The sequence below is a fragment of the Limulus polyphemus genome, unplaced genomic scaffold, assembly GCF_000517525.1.
Source record: "Limulus polyphemus unplaced genomic scaffold, Limulus_polyphemus-2.1.2 Scaffold134, whole genome shotgun sequence".
Classification (NCBI taxonomy): Eukaryota; Metazoa; Arthropoda; class Merostomata; order Xiphosura; family Limulidae; genus Limulus; species Limulus polyphemus.
This window is the reverse complement of record NW_013665744.1, coordinates 327,297-347,476: the sequence shown is the minus strand read 5'-3', so window position 1 is coordinate 347,476 and position 20,180 is coordinate 327,297. Positions and strand designations below refer to the sequence as shown.

At 34.4% G+C, this 20,180-nt stretch overlaps 1 pseudogene; it reads left to right on the top strand.

The window, feature by feature from the left end:
• The first annotated feature begins 12,196 nt into the window (after positions 1-12,196).
• LOC106473769 overlaps positions 12,197-20,180 on the top strand; it is a 77,578-nt pseudogene continuing 69,594 nt past the window's right edge.

The window sequence follows — 20,180 nt, the reverse complement described above, 5'->3', positions numbered from 1 at the left end:
CCTGTTTTGTCCAGCTGTTATTGGATACGTGAATCTGTCGTTATTTTAATGATCTTGCACAGAATGATTATCGATGAAATCTTCCACTGGTAATCTACCTTTGATCCATCTTTCAGTTACCACAGTAATAAGTCACCTTTTCCTTTCAAAGCGCAGGTGTTTTATAATAATTGCACGTGTCGGTTCATGTCCTTGTTATTTTTAGAATTGATTTGCTCAATGACATTTTCAAGTTCAGGCCTTTAAAACATATTTTGGAAGTTATCATCAGCTTGGGGCTTATTTTCCTTTCTTTTTTGAAGGAGTTTATGGGCTTTGTTATCAGGTTTCTTATCATCCGGGATGCTTACTTTAGTATAATAGTCTGCTAAGATGTCAGGTGTTTCTTCATGATTTGTAAAAGGAATCACTTCTTGTTTAAAGATATCTATAGTTATTGTATTACTTAAAATCTATTGTTTCTTTCTATATTATCAAAACATTTCACCTTTCTTCTTACTTTTGGAGCTTATATTTTTGAGGGCCAGTTTGTCTTTCACTGGTTTAGTTTGATACGATCTTCATCATCATTTGTGTCTACTGTCTTTTGGCGAAAATGAACACATTCTTCAATAGGTTCATCTATACCCTTTTCTCTCCATCGTAATATCAAATTCCTTCTTTTTCTTTATGTATGGCTTACTATCATTTGTTAGCTCATTCAATCTTTTTTTTTTTCTAGGATTGCGAGGTAATCGAATTGTAAAGTCTAAAATGTTTTGTAAAGTGACTCTAGTAAACATTATCATAAATAAAAACAGTAGAAAACTCAAACCTATAGTTATTAGAACATTAAAACGTCAGTACGGTGCAATTCAAACAACAATTTATAATACACGCTATCACTCAGATGTGACGGAAGGCTCTTATTTCGTGCTACACTGGCATTCGTCTTTTTTCTGCTTTTTTATGAATTTTCTTGTGCTGGCGTTGTTCGTTTTCTAAATGTGAAAGATATATAAAAGTTATATTTGTAATACTCGTGCGTGAAAAATATCGGATCAAGTGCACATAACAACTACATTTGTAAAAATAAATTATAAGTTAAAGAAACGTGATCCAGTAGTATTGTTTTACTTCCATAGATGACGCTAAAGTATTAACGCTTGTTTTAAAAGTTTTTTGTTGTTGTTGTTGTTGGGAGTTTTTAAACATAAAGCTACACAATTGCTTATCTGCGCTCTCTACACCAGAGGAAGTCGAGACTCGGATTTAAGCATTTAAGTCCGGACATAGTTACATTAACTTTCTATTTCTTCTAGAAGTAACAGCTTATAGAACTAAAATTAAATTACACTAAAATAATGATATATGTATGTTAAATATATCTTGAGGTTGAGATATCAGTCTATTTTCATCAGTTACACTAATTATCCTTTAAATATTTTAATTTTGTAATATATCTCTGCCGTATAGAGAATATATCTAGTTATATCCGAAAATTGATTAATGTCCCGAATTAAGGCCGCCAGTTAAAACCGATTAAATCCCAGGGTGTCGAGTCCCGGATGTTGCTGACGTTATCGGCTACCCTCGTGGTGTATATCAGTACCAGCTGTGATCAAGGTTTCTGTCGCTCATTCATTATTTGATTTCCGAGGATAGATTTACGAGTAAAGGGACTTCTTGACAGATTGTAATCGTGTTCTGCTATGGTCTGTCATGCTCAGAGTTTGGATGTTTGTGAATAAAGGCTTGAAACACATGTAGCTAGTGAAATGAAATGTAAAGGGCTTTGGAATTTCATTAAAAGCTCGTAATGGAAAACAGAACATAGCGTCATAAACTACTGCGTTATTATTCTAAGCCATTAGACACGTATTTCATACTTCCAAAGTAATTGCTCGAAAATTTACTAATTATTATTGTTATTTGTATTTTTACCATTACAACAAACAATCACAAAACGCTTTAACTTGGCTAGCTCAAATAAACATTGTGTTTTGGCGCCGCGTTCTAGCAATAACTGAGTTTTGTTACGTTTTCACCCCTGTATTTGTTTGTATGTTTGTCAGCTAGATTTCTCGAAAACAGCTGAATGGACTTGGACTATGACCCAACTTAGAAGTGATCAGTTTTTGAAAGGTGAAGCTCACGGCAAGGTCACGAAAATTTGTTAACATGGGGACCAATTTGTCACACTATTTTTGCTCCATAACTCAGTCAAAAATAACCGGATTTTGATGAAACTTGATGCACTTATGTAGAATATCCATTTCTCATTATCCTGCCAAAAAATGGTCCGTCTCTGTTGATAACGACGGACATACGGACACATTTTCATATTTTTGGCGGAAGTATGCGCTCTACTGAGTGTCCCTCTAGTTTTATTTTGTTTGTTTTTTGTTGAATTTCGCGCAAACCTCCTCGGGGGATATCTGCTCTAGACGTCTCCTAGAAGTGAGAAATTAGAGGGAAGGCAGCTAGTTAATACCACCTACCACCATTCTTAGGCTACTCTTTACCAACGAGTAATTAGATTGGCCGTCATATTATAGAACGCCCACGGCTGAAAGGGCGAGAATGTTTGATGATAGAATCAAAACTCGCGACCTGCAGATTGCAAGTCGAGTGCCCTAACCACCAGGCCATATCAGGCCCCTAAAAATAGGAAAACTTTTAATGAAACACAAGGTAGGAAAACTTTTAATGAAACACAAGGGTGCTATGAAGTTAGGTGCAAAGATCATTGGTTAAAGTTGAAAGAGGTAAGAAGGTGGTCAGATTTTGGTCAGCCTATAAAAAATAGGGGATTACAGTACTATAAGTAATTAGAAAATGATTGGAGTGAGGGGTGGCGGTCGTCTTTCTAAGTTCGGTCCTTATGGAAATCCCCTATGATTATAAAACGTTATAATCCAATATACGGGAAACAGATGCAAGGTCAGAAAGAAAGAAAGAAAGGGATCTGTTCGGTATGAATTTGATAAAGAAATACAAAAGACAGGAGTTTTATAAAAAAAAAAAAGAGAGACCGGGAGATTTGAAAGAGAACGAATGAACCAAGAGAGGCGAAAGGAGAAAGTAGTACACTGCCAGTAAGAAATCAAACCAATTTCTACGAATGAACCGAGAGAGGCGAAAGGAGAAGAAAGCAGTTCAGTGCCAGAAATTAAACTGAGTGTTATTTATTACCCTTGATAAACAGCAAATTATTATGTTTACATCAAAGAAAATTAACGAATTACAAACATAATGAACTGGTTTTATTTTTATGTGTTTCGACGGAACATTGGTATATCTTCAAATAACCCGAGCGCTTTCGAAAGGTGGACCTTTCTTCTACAGCTTGCCTCTGAAGAAGAAAGGTCCGCCTTTCGAAAGAGCTCGGGTTATAGGGGTTTTATCATCTTGTATCAAGACTTCTTGAACCTACGTGTTTATCTGACATCATGAATACTTCAAATTACTATAATTTTAGCGTAATGTGCTTCTATACACTAGTATGTTTATATTGTCAAGAGCCAATTCCCGATAATATTAAGTCCAACCTAAATAAAGTTGATGGACATAAGAAGGGAAAATGAGGCGTGAGAATAGTACGATTTTTATCAAAGTGTTGCTTTTAAAAGCTGACATTGTAGCTAATTAAGAAAAAAAGTTATATACACTGGACAAGTGAGTTTGGATGAATCAGTATACAAGAAAAAACAAATTGTTTGGGAGATATTTTATAATGAGGATAATGAGCCACGTTTTAAGGATTGTGCTGCTGATTATTTAAAATAATTCTAATGTTATTAGTTTGCGTAAACTTATTACTAGAAACATTGTGTTTTTTTTATGGATGTTCAATATTTAAATAAAATAGTTTCTCGCCATTTCCTATTGTAAGTGTAATATTTAGTCGTCTCCCGATTAGTCTACGGAGTTACAACGCTATAATCAAGGGTTCGATTCCCCTCGGTAGACACGATATACTGCTCAATGTGGCTTTGCTATAAAACACTCATACGACTCTAATCCTACTTCATTGTTTGTTTGTTTGAAGTTAAGCACAAAGCTATACAATGGGCTATCTGTGCCCTTCCCACCGCAGACATACCTGTGAGCCACTGGGGGTCCTACATCAATACGACTAGCAAATTCTAATGTTAAAAATGTATTTAAAATAAAGTAAAATCATTAATTAAACATTTTCTATTGTAGAACAAAAGAATGAATAGAAAGTCAGTTTATTAAACGTTAAATAGAGTTCAAGCAGAAATTTCACATTTCACTTTAATGACGACGTGGCCCGAGTATTTGCTCCGTTTTCTCATCCACATCTGAATCATTTGAATCATGTTAGTAATAAGTATCAAATTATAGACCATGCTGCTCACTGGTTAACTTCTTCTTCTCCTTTTTTTTTAACAGGGTCATGTCAAATTCAGTCCCGTCTTCTATGTCTTCTCTTTCGCTATGAAAGTAAAATCTATTTATTCCAATAGTTATTGACTTATTAGAAGTCCACCGGTGGGACTGCGATATGTTTATAGACATACAATGCTGAGATAGTGAGTTCGATTCTTCGCGGTGGACAAAGCACAGATAGCTAACCCATTGTGAACTTTCAGTTAAAATAACAACAGTTATTTGAAAACAGAAAAAGAAAAGCTATGTATCTCACTTAAGATAAAAGCGGCTGCCACAAACCTATAGAGAAAATGAAGTATAGGAATTCAGAAATGGACTGTCGTCTCTTGTTCACGTCTTATAGGTATAAAAATGAACAAAAGAAAAAGACCTCTATCCTAATGTGCCCGACTTGCACATTCAATTGTTCATTAATTTATGATTTTTATAAAACACCCATTTTGATGTATATTTTTGACGCCGATAAAATTACATTTTTGGGATAAAATTCTGATAACGTGACTTATGCTTATTTACTTATTTACTTTGGTGAACGAGTCATGTAAACTTAGAAATTTTATTAGATGTATTTAAAATGGTGGAAAAAATTAATACATTACCTTTTTTTCGGAATCATCGTCTGTTTTGAGGTCCTATTCCATATAGGTGTAAATGTGTTTCATGGATGATGTTAGAAAAACGCGTTGGTTCAAGAAGTCTTGATAGAAAGAAATAAAAACCCTATAACACGAACGCTTTCGAAAGGTGGACTTTTCTTTACAGTTTACCCCTGAAGTAGAAAGGTCCACCTTCCGAAAGCACTCGGATTATAGATTTTTTTATTCATGTGTTTAATAGATGATACACTACTGTCTAATTACTACATCAGCAGCTTTATAGGCTGTCTTGGCGTTGCATCAGTAGTTTTTTTTTTTCTATAAATAGAGGTTCTTACTGAGAGTCAATTGAGAAGCTTATCTGTTATAACGTGCATGTGGCACTATCATTGCCAAGGGTTGCGAATTGACTCCACGGAAAAAAAGCAGTCATTGTTTCTTTGAGCAAAGAGGGACTATCGATAAGGCAGATTGCTGAAAGAATTAAATTTAGCCAGTCTACTGTGGGACTCTGGGTACAGAGATATAGAGAGAGACTGGTTGTGTGGAGCAGCGGAAAGGAAGGGGTAGGAAGAAAGCTTTCACAGCAGCTGGCGACCTTCTTCTGAAACACGTGAACCTGCAAAATCCTCGAATGTCCTCCACATAGCTCAAAACAGAATGGCAGGAAACCTCAGGGGTCAGTCAGTCTCCCAGTAAAACTATACTCCTCCTCACTAACAAGATGAGGCTCATTTGGCCAAAAAATATGCTGACTGGACTGAAGCAATTTGGAGCAAAGTGATCTTCTCAGACGAATCAAAGTTCATCTGCATGGGTCTAAGAGAAGATCCTCGAGTTCCGGTTAAAGCCAACAAGCTGGGATCACTTCAGTGGAGTTGACCAGTGCACATTCCAGGATGACTCTGCTCCACACCACAGAGCTATAAAGATTCATAATATTCATGCATTTTATGCAGTCGACATGAAATAAAGAGGAAATTTCACTCTACGTGTATTGAAAAGACATCTTAGGTTATATTTCATTACTTCAGCTAAAGGACTATTTTTGAAGGAATATGATCAAGACACTACGCCGGCTAGACAACATCCTAAATCTTAACCCTATCGAAAAACTGCTGGAAAATAATGGGGAACAAAATACAAGAGAGAAAACCGAGAAGCACCTTAAAACTGCAGGAAACCCTAATCCGCGTGTGACGTCATGAACTCACCCTTACTCACATCAATCCCTCGTGCACTCTATGCCACGGCAATGTCAAGCAGGGTGCAGAGGGTGCACAACCAAATATTAAAATAAGAAACAAACTCTGTGACCTTTTTTATTGTCTATTGCGTTAGTGGCATTATCTTTAAATCTAGATTTTTTTTTTTTTTACACAGAGAACATTTTAATATTTGCTAAGTATTTGTTGATCAATTGCTGTAATACGTTTGTCACAATTGGTTTGTTAATAAAGACCATATATGGGTTTCAATGACTGAAATATGAGTCAGCTTACAGCACACAATGTCCATAACCGTTTTAAACTAGATCTGACACTCCCACAATGTACAATCTCGTAGGAAATTAGGAAAACCAAGAAAAGTGTGAAAAAATTGGGTGATACATTAATTTTTCCACTAATATATGTGTGAAAACATATTGGGCCAGCGTATATTTTCAATAAATTTGAAGAATGTTACCAATATGAAAAATGTTATCAAAGTGCTTGCACAATTTGGAATTTGTTCCAAACATAACTTGTTGGGTTGGCATACTATACTTGCCAGGAACCGAATGCTTTTCTTGATTTAAAAGTTAACAAAAAATATTTTGACAAGTAATAATGATTTTTCGCTGATTAATTAAAGGTAGCGTGGCATGTGCATATATTATTATGGATTAACTGATAAGAGACTGATCTGCGCAGGGTGGTATTATTGTTTCATTAATAAGACCTTGTTTTACGCAGGGTAGTATTATTGGTTAATTGGTAAGACCTTGGCTTACGCAGGGTAGTATTATTGGTTAATTGGTAAGAGCTTGGCTTACACAGGGTGGTATTATTGGTTAATTGGTAAGAGCTTGGCTTACACAGTGTGGTATTATTGGTTAATTGATAAAAGATTGGTCCACGCAGGGTAGTATTATTGTTTAATTGATAATACCTTGGTTTACGCAAGGTAGTATTATTGGTTAATTGGTTAGAGCTTGGCTTACACAGGATAGCGTTCTGGGTCAACTGATTAGTGCTTGACCTGAACTAGGTAATATTATTAGTTAATTGATAAGAAATTTCCCTGCGCAGGATAAAGTTATTGGATTGATTGATAAGAAATAGATTGATGGGGGAATCAAACGTATGGAGTCAATCACGTGATCAAAGTTTTAAGAAATAAATCAGGATGCAATCTTTTCCAGCAGTTGAAAAATATCCATGAGAAAGTTTGATCTTACGATCCAAATCATCATTTTACCAATACACGTACGTTTCATCCTTCGTTGCCGATGCAAATTAACTCCTTGTTTACTGTTCACTTCCATCTTTATGCATCACTAGATAATAATTATCAATATTTTATCAACGTATAATATCTTTCAAACAGTAGAGAAGTTTCAAGTATTTAGACTACACTTTAAATTTTCATATAACCTTCTGTTAAACAGCTGGACAATTCAAAATATTCAATCGAAATCATAAAACAAATTCTAAACATCTTTACTTAACTTTCCTCTGGAAACTGATTTCATCGTCATCGAGCTAAATTTTTTGTCGTTAAAATAAAATGTCATTGTTTTCCAGAAGTATAAAGCATTATTGATCAAGTTCAGAACATGTATCTTTTAGAAAGTTCTCAAAATTACTCAGATTTCAGTTGGAAACGTAGTGTCTAATTAAATAACTTTTAAGTTATAGTTTATAATTCTTGAGTAACGAAACACGTTATGCTTATATAATAATAGCTAAGCAAATAACGATTTATAAGCATAATGTAGAGCCTTAAGAAGATAAAAAAATGGTGTATTGAAACATGTGTTTTACCATCAATAAAACACTTCCTTATGCTTATAAATCGTTATTTGCTTACCTATTATTATGGTTTCTAATTATTTTAATCGTGACTAATGTCTAAATAATCATAGCAAAAACAACGTCTAAGAACTTAGAAACTTACATATTTATGTTACTGAGTCTAATGATGAAATCCGTGATTTAATTAGCAAAAAATGCCTGTGATCAAACTCGTATTGCTTTGTTAAATCTGTTAACACTTGCTTTTCTAACTAAACTTTAAAAATTACAATGTTTAACCATATTCTTTTTGTTTTTTACGTGATGCATATAACAAAAGTGTGTAAATTTTTGGCTTGCTGCCTTCCCTCAATATATCAATTCTAAATTAGGGATAGCTATTCACAGTTAGAGCATGGCATGGTCTAGTGGTTAGGGCGTTTTACTTCCAAACTGAGGGTCGCAAGTTCCAATTTCCGTCACCGAACATGCTCGTCCTATATGATTAATGAGTGAGCTAACCTCCGGTTTTAAAAATTCTTGACTTAAAAAGTACCAGCTATGCCTTAATTAAAGATAATCCTTTTGTAGCTTAGAGTAAACTTCTGGAAAAAACACTTTAACATCAAAATCTTTCTGTGCAAACTATCAAAATAAAGAGATATGCTGATAAAGAGAATATTTTAAAATGGTTGGTTTACCGAAAGTCATCGTAAGCCTTTCTTTTTCATTACATTACAACATTTTGCAGTTTATACATATGTTATGTTATATGGTCAATATTTTTAGCAAATGATTTATTTTTATCGACTTAGCCATATATATATATATATATATACTTTTTATTAAATTTAATATCTGAATTTAGACGAAAGCACATATTCTATACAAAAAATGAATTATAAACAATTTCACTTATACTTTACTTCCAATTTCGATATCATCATAGAGAAAAAGAACAAAATACAATCCTAACCAAATATTATTATTTTTTTCATAAATTATCATCAATTAATGCAACTCAAGTGTCACATACAGGCATCTGAGAAACAATTACAAAAGACAAAAACGTACTATTTTGAACAAGAATGGAAATATATTAATTTAAGGGAAATTGTCGCATATTCTTTCCTATGTGGTTTTTGCTAGCTTGCTTCATAAATAGATGCGCACGCGCGCACTCAAGTGGATAAGTAATATTACCTAGGTGTACACCCTCAGGGTCTGCTTAGTATGTATGCCAAATTTCAGGTTTCTAGGTTATTTTCTCTTTAAGTTATGGCGGTCACACACACAGACCCACAGACACGCGTTTTATTATTATAGATTAAGGAAAGTTATTAAACGTGTGTATTAAAAATTCGCGCTTTCTTGGCTTCTATTCTATAAAAGCAACAGGTACAAACTGTATTAAACAAATGGAAAGTATTCATCAATAATATATTATTTACAACTGTTTGTCTGCGTGAAAGAACTCTCCTCTTTTCAAATGTAACCATTCGCAAGCCATTGTTATATACATTATATATGTTTTTATAAAATGTGTTTATTTGGGGGTTTAGAAATCTCGCGCAAAGCTATACAAAGGCTATCTATGCATAGCCATCCTTAATTTTAAACTGATAGACTATAGGGAAGGCAACAATTAAAAAGCACCCACTTTTAACTCTTTGACTATTCTAATCAAGTAATGGAATTTCACCATCACTCTAATAACGCATCCACGACTTCCAAATATGGACCACTACTTTGGGCCAACAGGACGCGAGTCATGAGCCATAGGATCTACAGTCCAGGCACACTAACCACAAGGCCAACCCATGCCTTTATAATAATTAATAAGAAAGCAATAACAACAGCAAAATCATTCACGCCCTTTCTAATCTTCGATGGAGGGAAATATCTAGCCTTGGATAGTAATGTAAACCAACTTATAAACTTATGTCAACTATTCACTGTTCAGACCTGATTTTTAAATTGGCAAGACGATCAGTTGGTTGTTAATGCAAGAAAAGCGTATTCACCCTCAGGACTCCAGATTTTGGGGTCGGAAGTGTTTTTTGTCTAGAACTAAGCCGGTGACAATTATGTTCAAAAATGGTTGATGCGCATTTTGCGCCAGAAGAGACGAAGCAACATTCACACGTTGGAAACGATGATCATCGGAGAGTTCGTGAGGCACCCAAATACCTTTTTTTATGGAGTCTTCCCATATTCCTTAGATTTTTACGTATTGTTTCATAAGAGACATACAATTTCACGGGTGTGTTGCCTTGGGTTAGACTCAACAAGCTTCTTCAGAGCATCAATATAAATTTCAACATGTCAGCCCCTGCCATCACAGTTTTTAAGGCTAAAGTCACGTGAGCGAAATTTGCTGAATCATCGTTGACACTTACGAACGTTCAAAACATTTCCATAAACTTCGTTTATATTCTTTGTGGCTACAAAGGCGTCGCTTCCCTTCTTGTATTCAAACAACATTATATGCCTAATGTGTGTCTCGTCGTGTGCCATCACTATAAGGGACTAAAGTATACTAAACTGTACACATTATATAGGCTACACTAATGTGACGTTTAGGCGGTTCGTTTAACTATTATACGTGATGTACGTGTTTTTTTTTTTGAGACGTGGTTAATGAAAGTGTTCCAAAACGCGACATTAATTTCTTGACGACCTAATTTATCAGTACTTTTTATATTTTTAATATATAATTTTACCTTTTAATATATCACATTAAAGAAAGACGTAAATGATTTAGAATAATATTTCAAATATTAAACAACTGTACTGATTTTTTTTGTAATTAAGCACAAAGCTACACAATGGGCTATCTGTGCTCTGCCCACCACGGGTATCGAAACCCGGTTTCTAGCGTTATAAGTCCCCAGACATACCGCTGTACTACTGGGGGCCGTTAAAATGATAATTATCGTTAAAATAATACAATTATCGTTAAAATGATACAATTATATTTAAATCAATACAATTACAGTTAAATCAATACAATTATTGTTAAAATAAAACAATTATCTTTAAAATAATACAATTATTGTTAAACTACGTCTAATACTCTGCAAGAAGTTACATGGTTTCAATCGTAAAATTACGATAGATTTTTAAAAGCAGAATTTTAAATTATCCTTCACTGCTTTTTGTAAAAAAACTACTTTACGTTGCTTTACTCCCAGGGGATAAGCGCACGCACAAGTGTAAGACACAGCCTTATCTTGACATATTTTGGGCTTATACGTCAAAACAACAGGCAATTACGCTTTGATGTACAATATAAAACCTGTGGAGCTTATTTTCACGATGCCATATTAATCGTGGTTTTAACAAAGACGCATCACCTCAATACCATATAATAACTTCATTTCAAATACAAAATGTTCGCAAAAACAAAATTACAGTTCATAAAGTTTATGTTTACTGTTAACTTTCATTTTAGTAAAATATTTACCTTTGGATTTTTGATTCAAAAAAGTAAATATGATTCAAGAAGTTTTTAGCTCATAAAAGAAATCGTTGACCATCTTATACGTTCATTATTGTAAGTTAACTTACTAATTGTGATTTTTCTCAGAATTTGAAAAATGAGTTTTAGTATTTTTACTTGTTATAGCCTCTTGAAGAAATTATCTCCCCCCCTCCCCCAGAAAAACTCCGAGAAGATAAATGATGTACCTTAATCACTCTGACTACTTTGTTTTTTTGAAACACCATTCACGGACATCTGACAATATTAAGATACTGAATCTTATAATTGGAGGAGCTTGTTCTCAGCATTTCATAGTCATGATAAAGTGATTCATGTTCTACACATTTATTAAACTACAGAATAAAACAAACGCCTTAGTTCAGTTTTTAACATCGACGCTGTACAATCAGTCCAGATAATAAAACCACCAAGAGATGGGTTTCAGAATTAATCTAAATCTTGCAAACCTGTGTTTATGACCGCTAATATTCTTTCGTTGGCAGCAGTAACTGTGATCTTCCTTTCACACAGTCGACTTAAGAACTTACTAACTGGATTATATTCCTCACCGCTCGATAGGAAGGTACTTACTTTGCAACACTAGTAGCATCTTCCAACCGTATAGCATACGTAGCCAAGCATGCGCAGTCGTCACCTTACCTTTCGCGTGCAGAGATCTCGAGCAGTTTATATTACATTTGCAGCGTTTCGACGATGGAGAAGAATGAAACCTTCCTGGCATGAAGGTTGAGTGGTCAACTTATAAGCTCATAAGCAATTTCAAAGTAATCCATCTAGACTATTTGTATCATATTTGGAAGAGGGTTACTCTGTAACACAGTGTCGCTGTGGCCTGAATACATACCGACATGAAAGAGTATGTTAATAATGTTAAGGTCTTCATTACAATAAACCGTGACTCGTTCCGCAAGTCAGATTAGCTTACTAGGATTCCAAAGATGAAGAAAATCTGGGTGGATCCATCAGTCATCCTGTTTCCTTTAATCCTGTTAAGTCTTCTCCCAGGTAAGTTTGAAGTCCCACTTGAGTGTTTTATTATCCTGTTTGATAATTATTCTGCTCATTTCGGAGTTCTCGTGTTCTAAACTATGTCATCGTGATTAAATCTAAACACTTCTTGCGAGAAAAGGAATCAACTCATTAATACAGAATGTAGAAATTTTCTAATTAAATAAAAAATCATAAAAGTATTCTATACGATCTAATGATGTTAGCTGGCGCACGAGAAGAAATGTGATACATGTATTTAAACTGGTTTACTTTGTTTCCAAGAATAAAATATAATACAACTTTCCCGGAAACCAGAGTGAGTGTATTCAACAAAGAGAATATTTACTTCAACTTACAAAAAATGGCTAATAAGATATATAAATATCCGTAAGACAATTATCATTATTTTTATATACGTTCAACATAGACAAGGAGAGTGTAGTCATTCAATGCGATTTCTAGCCTAACGAAAATAAGTAATTTGTTAATTTCGAATTTTCTTATACAGCTCTCTCTCTTTACGTACAGCCGGGTGTAGCCTAGTGATTAACTAGGACTGTAGATCCCAAGGTCCATGGCTCGCGCCCCGTTGTCGCAATTAAAAAATCGAGTCCGCATTTTGATGTCGTGGGTACGTTATAAGGGTGGCAACCAAATCCTATTATTTAATCATAAAAGTTCAAGGTTTAGTGGTTGGTGTTCTTGATTAGCTGCCTTTCCTCTAGCCTACCACTTCAAAATTAACAGATAACCGCATGTAGCTTTATGTGAATATCTGAAGCAAAGAAACGAAGCTGTTTAAATATATTATTTTGATGGATAAAGATCAGACTGACTGGTGGTTTGTGCGATGAAATGTGTGATAGAAAATATCATGACGAAGATTGAATGCTATTTTAGTGAAGATTTAGATGTGTTCTCCATGTGGATCGAGTCTTCTGTTGCCTTATCATGATTTAGTGATGACGTTTCGATATCTATATTATAGACAGAAAAAGTCTTCAGAAAACACAGCCTAGAGAATGTGAGTGTATTTCAATTATTTCTAGAACATTCGAAGAGTAGTGATCCAAACGGGATGCCTAAACAATTGAAAAACAGTTAATCATTTCAAATTTCTCAGAAGCGATTCCTTGGATCAAACGGAAAATCAACACTGGTTATTCTTCTCAAAAACGAAAGTAATCTGAAGTACACAAAAACATTACTTTGAATTTGTTTTAGCGCTTTGTCCTTCACAGGGCATCGAACCCCTGATTGTAGCGTTATAAGTCCACAAACTTGGTTGGACTGTTTTTCTGGGACATTTGCGTGTTTATATATATATATGAATGTATTTTACGATTATCTTGAAATGCATGTGTTTCCACACTAAAGCAATACAATTCCTGATGGCTATGTTTAAATCTTGAGGATATTCCGATAGACTCTGAGCGATAAAACATTAATATATATATATACAAGCTGAGGTACCTGTCCTTTGCCCGCGTTATGAACTTAAAACAATGTGGGAGTGGATACTATGACAAACAACACAAAAATCCTAAATTTCACACAATTTACTTATAACATAACATATTATTACAGTATTTATTATTACCTCACCAAACGTTTTGTGTGAGCTTTAAATAAGAACTCACTCTGTATATACTTAAAACATGGTATACACTGTCTGATGGTCAGGGTGCCTTTGTACGAAGTGGCGGTAGGGATGCTTTCTGTTACCTGCTTTGAACACCCAACTCTTAATGTTCTTGCACACTGTTTCAAGTTATTAATTAATTGACGATCATTGGCCGCAGAAGTGTCTTATGGGATGAAGTTCTTAAGTCGTGGGTATAACCCAAGAAACGTTAGCGTTATGGTGGCTGTTGTCGTATCAACTTCGTCTGAGATTATGTGTTATTGCAATAGTGGTGGCCATTTTTTTTTCAATATATATATATATAGCGAAATACAATAAGTACGTTTCTTGGTAGAAAAATTTTCAACTGACATTTGACCACTAATTTTAATTCTATAAGAATAAACCATGCTAATATAGGTATTAGAATAATAGAGAGAATTAATAATACCTAGTAATTCTTACATAATTCGTTATTGAAGATAAAAAGCTTGTAATGGGGAACTGCCCACTTACCTATTTTGTACCCAAATAAGGTGTCCGTAATTAGGTCAAATCACCAAAACGATAGTAATATTTCAGTGATTTTGTCATTTTGTTTAGGATAACGTATTTATCATGCGTAAGAAGTGTATAATTAAAACGTTCGAAAATGAAACAAAGAAAACGAGAACCTATGGTGAACCTATGGAGTACATGTGTATTGTAATTATAGTCAAGTATTAACTTGTGTCCTGGTCAACGAACGAAATGACAAGCTGTCTTTGAATAATCAGTCATCATTATTTGAAAGATGAAGTTTTCTGTCAGTCAGCTAGTTCTTCGACATAGATGCAGAACAAACAAACTGAAGAAACTTTGGTCTAAAATTACCTCATGTTTCATTTGGATTGGAACGTAATTATAGGTAGCTCTATCTTAACGGAATCTTAAGTTTGCTAAAATAGTTACAAAACAAACTGGTTGTAACGTTAACTGTTGTAGACTTCGTGTTTAACGTAATGCAAATTATCATCACTGATCAACAGAAACATGAAAGAAACAACACATATAATTCGTTGTTTGAAATGCTTAATGAAATATATATATATTTTTATTTCGTCGGTAAATAACAAGATCTTAAATATAAGTACTTAAAATGAATAATCTTTTAGAAATACATACTATGAATAATCTTAGAATCTACAAAATATTTAAAGCTGTTTACTTTTATACTCTAAAGTTGGTTCAAACTACAATTTCATACATAAAGGTATACTCCAAAAAGCTTCAAGATCTAACAGTCTCCGTATCGTTTAAAGTTTAGGACTCTCACCACATCAAACGGACCACGCCCCCCAGTTGCACAGTGGTATGTCTGCGGACTTGCAACGCTAGAATCCGGGTTTCGATACCCGTGAGGCAGAGCATAGATAGCCCATTGTGTAGCTTGGAGCTTAATTTCAAACAAACAAAATCAAACGGACCTAGTAAAACTCAAGGTCTACAAGTGTGAGGGGAAGGATTATTACTTAATAATTTATAGGTTGTTGTGTTTCCTCTACACTACTTGAAATATATGCCAAGAAATGCACTTTTGGAACGTTCAAAACGGCATTTCGTCTCCAGCTGATCCTCAGCGAAAACAATACTTTAAGCTCGTAAAACTAATTCAAACTTGGTGTGTTTGTTTATGTACCAATGTCAGCCAGAATTGTTTTCATTTTTTATTCCTGAAAAAAATATTTTTCTTTAGGTCTCTTAATGATTTCAGGGCCAAAAGCGTTAAGTAAGGCTTCTTGTGTCTGTATAATATTTATACTTTTCACAAATGATTTGGTTTGTTTTGAATTTATCACAAAACCACACGAAGGCTATCTGAATTAGCCGTCCCTCATTTAGCAGTGATAGACTAGTGGGAAGGCAGCTAGTCAACTCCACCCACCGCCAACTCATGTGCTACTCTTTACTCAACGAATAGGGAGATTGGCCGTCAGATTATAACGCCCCACTGTTGAAAGGGAGAGCAAGTTTGGCGACGGGGATTCGAACCTGCGATGCGGAGATTGCGAGTCGAGTGCCCTAGCTACCAGACCATGCCAAGCCTCTTTTCACATTTAAATCATATTTTGTTGCCTCAGTAAGGATAAAAAGTATGCCATAGTCAACCTGTCTTAGTTGCTCGTATATCTGAATGTTATACTTGTATACTGAGATCGTATAATAAAATTTGGTTTGTAATTCGAATTGTAAAAGGAAATATTCTGATGTATTAACGTAAGTTATTGGATTGAAGTATGCTCCGACTTGTTCATCAATATTCACTATATTTTACTTGTGAGTTATTAGGTTCTAATCTATTTAAATGATTCCAATTTTGAATAACCCAAATGAAAACCATTAAAAACGTAATACGCTTTTGTCAAATAACACAGACCTGCGAATTTAAACTTTATAAAAGTCGTTTTGGTTTTAATAACGGATTTTCCATAATTCAGCTACTCAGATTTCGAAAAGGATTTTTTACAAATCGGGAAGAAAAAACAACTCTTTCTTAGATCAAATTATTATTTCGTTTACCACTGAATATTTTTATCGTTATGTTTGTTAACAAAAATATAAACAAACTGAAGAAAAGGGAAGAACATTGATGTCAAACGAATATGCATCCTCATTTATCCTGATTTGTGTGTGTGTGTGTGTGTGAAATCTCCATCTTTTAGTCTCAAAACTACGTGTTGTGGTATTTCTTGTATTTATTGCGTTATGACGTTTTGTGAAAAATCTGTGCGTGGTGGAGAAAAATGGATATGATTTTCGGATTCAGCGTACAGGAACTACTGTAGAACATGTAAACATATCAAGACAATAAAACCATCGCAGGCTTGTGTAATTATAGAATAAACCCGGTATAACCTAGTACGCCAACTTTTTGTTTGTTCCTTTTAATCAAAATAAGTTGAAAATGCTTTGTTTTTTAGTTGTTGACTCATATAGAGTTTTCCACTTATTTATATGATTCACTTCGTTCTTAAATTAACAGTTATATTAAATTAATTCGAATCAGAAAAGAAAAGCCTGCCAGATACGATTAACAGCCTTATTTATCATAATTTTCTAACCACTTTATTTATCTTTTTTCTGTTTCATAGTTCTTCCCAAGAAAAACATAAAATATCAATACAAAGTGTATAACACTAATTTCACGCATTACTACTGATATGTCTTCCGAACGGACTAACAAAGATAAAATTCAGGATTCAATTCTCCCTGGTGGACAGAGCAAAAATAACTCATTGTTCGGTTTTACACTAAAACAAACAAACATATGTTACATAGTGCTTTTAAAATGTGATAATAACCTACTTATCTTTCTTATTCTTGATGTCCTTTACTGATTCAAATTCTAAGAATACATATTAGTATTCGTTCTAAAACATTTGAATAAATAACAGTTGTTATATGTATCATAAGAATGGGGTTTCTAAGCAATAACTACTATTTGATATTTCTTACAAGGTTAGTCGTGCTAAAGTTGTGTTCAGAAGATGAACATATAAAAGGGTGTAAAAACACTTACAAATACATGAAATAAATGTCAAGTGGAATGTACCTTTTTTGAAGGTATCTGGAAATATGTCAGCTGCATTATTTCTTAAGTAAAACTTTATATAATGAGACGACATTTTCTTTAACTTATAAGACATTTAAAGTCGTTGAAGATACCTTAAAAGGTATATAAGAACATAAATATTATGACAGCAATGTTTTGCGCACGTACTTATACCAAAGAACAATGATTGCAATCTCATAGAATTATTTCATAATTTTAAAATGAACAACTACAAATGATCAAACACGGTAACTAATTATTTGCAACACAAAGGACATTCACAACAAAGTAGATTTTTTTATTATCTCTTGAATTATTATATGTAGGACATTATAGAAGAAAGATACATTAATTTTTCAGGGCCGACGGTAGCGTAATAGTTTGGATCGAAGGTCCAAGGTTCGAGCCCGCGATTTGCTGCTGAACGTGCTACGCACTTTCGGCTATGGGTGCATCTTTGAAATAATAGTAAATTCTGTTATTCGGTTAAGAGTAGCTGTTTGGATGCTTCTGACTGGTTTCCCTCTTGGAAAGCAGTTCTAAATGGTCCTCCAGTGGCTTAGCGTTAAGTGTCAAGACCTATAATACTAAAAATCGTGTTTCGATACCCTTGGTAGTCATACCACAGATAGCCCATTGTGTACCTTTGTGCTTAACAACAAAGAAAACAGTTCTAAATGAAGAAAGGTTATACCTAAACTTTTGTGGATATCTGACATAGCCATTTAGCCCATATGTCACATAAGATGCTGTTCGAGTGTTATACCTGAACTTTTGTGGATCTATGACATAGCCATTTAGCCCATATGTCGCATAAGATGCTGTTCGAGTAAATTAATTTGTCAAAATTTTGTTCCTCCTTACAAATTTAAAAAGTGTTAATTTTCAACAATTGTAATTGAATATATCATAATAAACTAAAGTTGGCCTGGCAAGGCCTTGCGCTCGACTCGCAACCTGAGGGTCGTGGGTTCGAAGTTCCGTCATCGAACATGCTCGTCCTTTCAGCCGTGGAGGCGTTATAATGTGACGGTCAATCTCAACTTTCGTTGGTAAAAAGGGTAGCCCAGGAATTGGCGGTGGGTGGTGCTGACTAGGTGTCTTTCCACTAGTCTGTCACTGCAGATAGCCCTCGTGTAGCTTCGCACGAAATCGAAAACAAAACAAACCAATAAACTGAAAGTTACTTTACCGAGCAGAAGCGATTCGAACCTCTTTTTGTAAGATGTCCAACTCCTATGATCACAATCTCCGTCGCAGAATTGTTTTGTAATTTTATGACATCTTACGCAAGCAAAAGCAAGTTAGTATATAGAAGATTATTAACTTTATATTCATTTCGTATCTCTACACAATGTTGATTTTTTTTCAGTAAACCGAACTTTTTTTTTTCATTTCTGAGGTTATAATGTTGTTTGTTGTTAAGCACAAAGCTACACAATGGGCTATCTGTGCTCTGCCCACCACGGGTATCGAAACCAGGTTTTTAGCGTTGTAAGTCCGCAGACATACCGCTGTGCCACTGTGGGGGGGGGGGGGCTTGAGGTTACAATGCAAGATGTGATAAAGGAAAATTAGCTTAATGTTGAACATTTTTTCTTACTTACATATTACACAACAGTTATTTTATGTAAACAAAATGAAAACTGAACGTTATATTAAACTGCTAAAATGTTTCGTTTTTGTTGTAGTTTTTCTTCTTCTGTAAAACTTTAGAACACGATTTTTACTGTGTTTCTACAGACAACAAATCTGCAAACAATGTTAAGACTAATAAAATAAATATGTGTATCAGGTAATCTTGATTAACCTAAATACGACCAAGATTCCCAGTGACTTTATACTTGTTTTCACTATTTATTGGAAAGCTACTATGGTTATCTGCTGCTGTCCCTAATTCTGAGCTACAGATCACCCACCACACATGCTGAGGGAGTGACTGCCACTCTTATAACGCACCCACTATAAAACTTACATTTCCTGATTTTTTTTCTTTTTACGTAATATGTTATAAGGTTTAGATTTGTTTGTTTCTCGGGTCTCTTATAATCTACTTTCTCAAGTTGCTGGAGAAGAAACACAAAAACTTTCGGTAATGTCTTGCTAGGAGAATTTAGAAACTTCATCTGGCAGTAGCAGAAACGTTGTTTCTTCTCCGCAGAAGAGCAGGCCATGAAAACAACATTAATATAAAGTGCGTATTTTAGAAGCCTAGTTTGCTCTACTCTCTACATCTTGTTTGTTTTTGATAAGAGTTCTTGGTTAATCTAGCTTTCATAGCGACAAGTTTACTGCACTATTCAGTAACTACACATACAAGTTTACTGTAGTATTCAGTAACCATACATACAAGTTTACTGTAGTATTCATAACCATCATACAAGTTTACTGCAGTATTCAATAACCACATATACAAGAGGTAACAACAAAATATTACACCCTGTTCTGCTAAAAAAATGGTGATGTTTGTTTGTTTTTG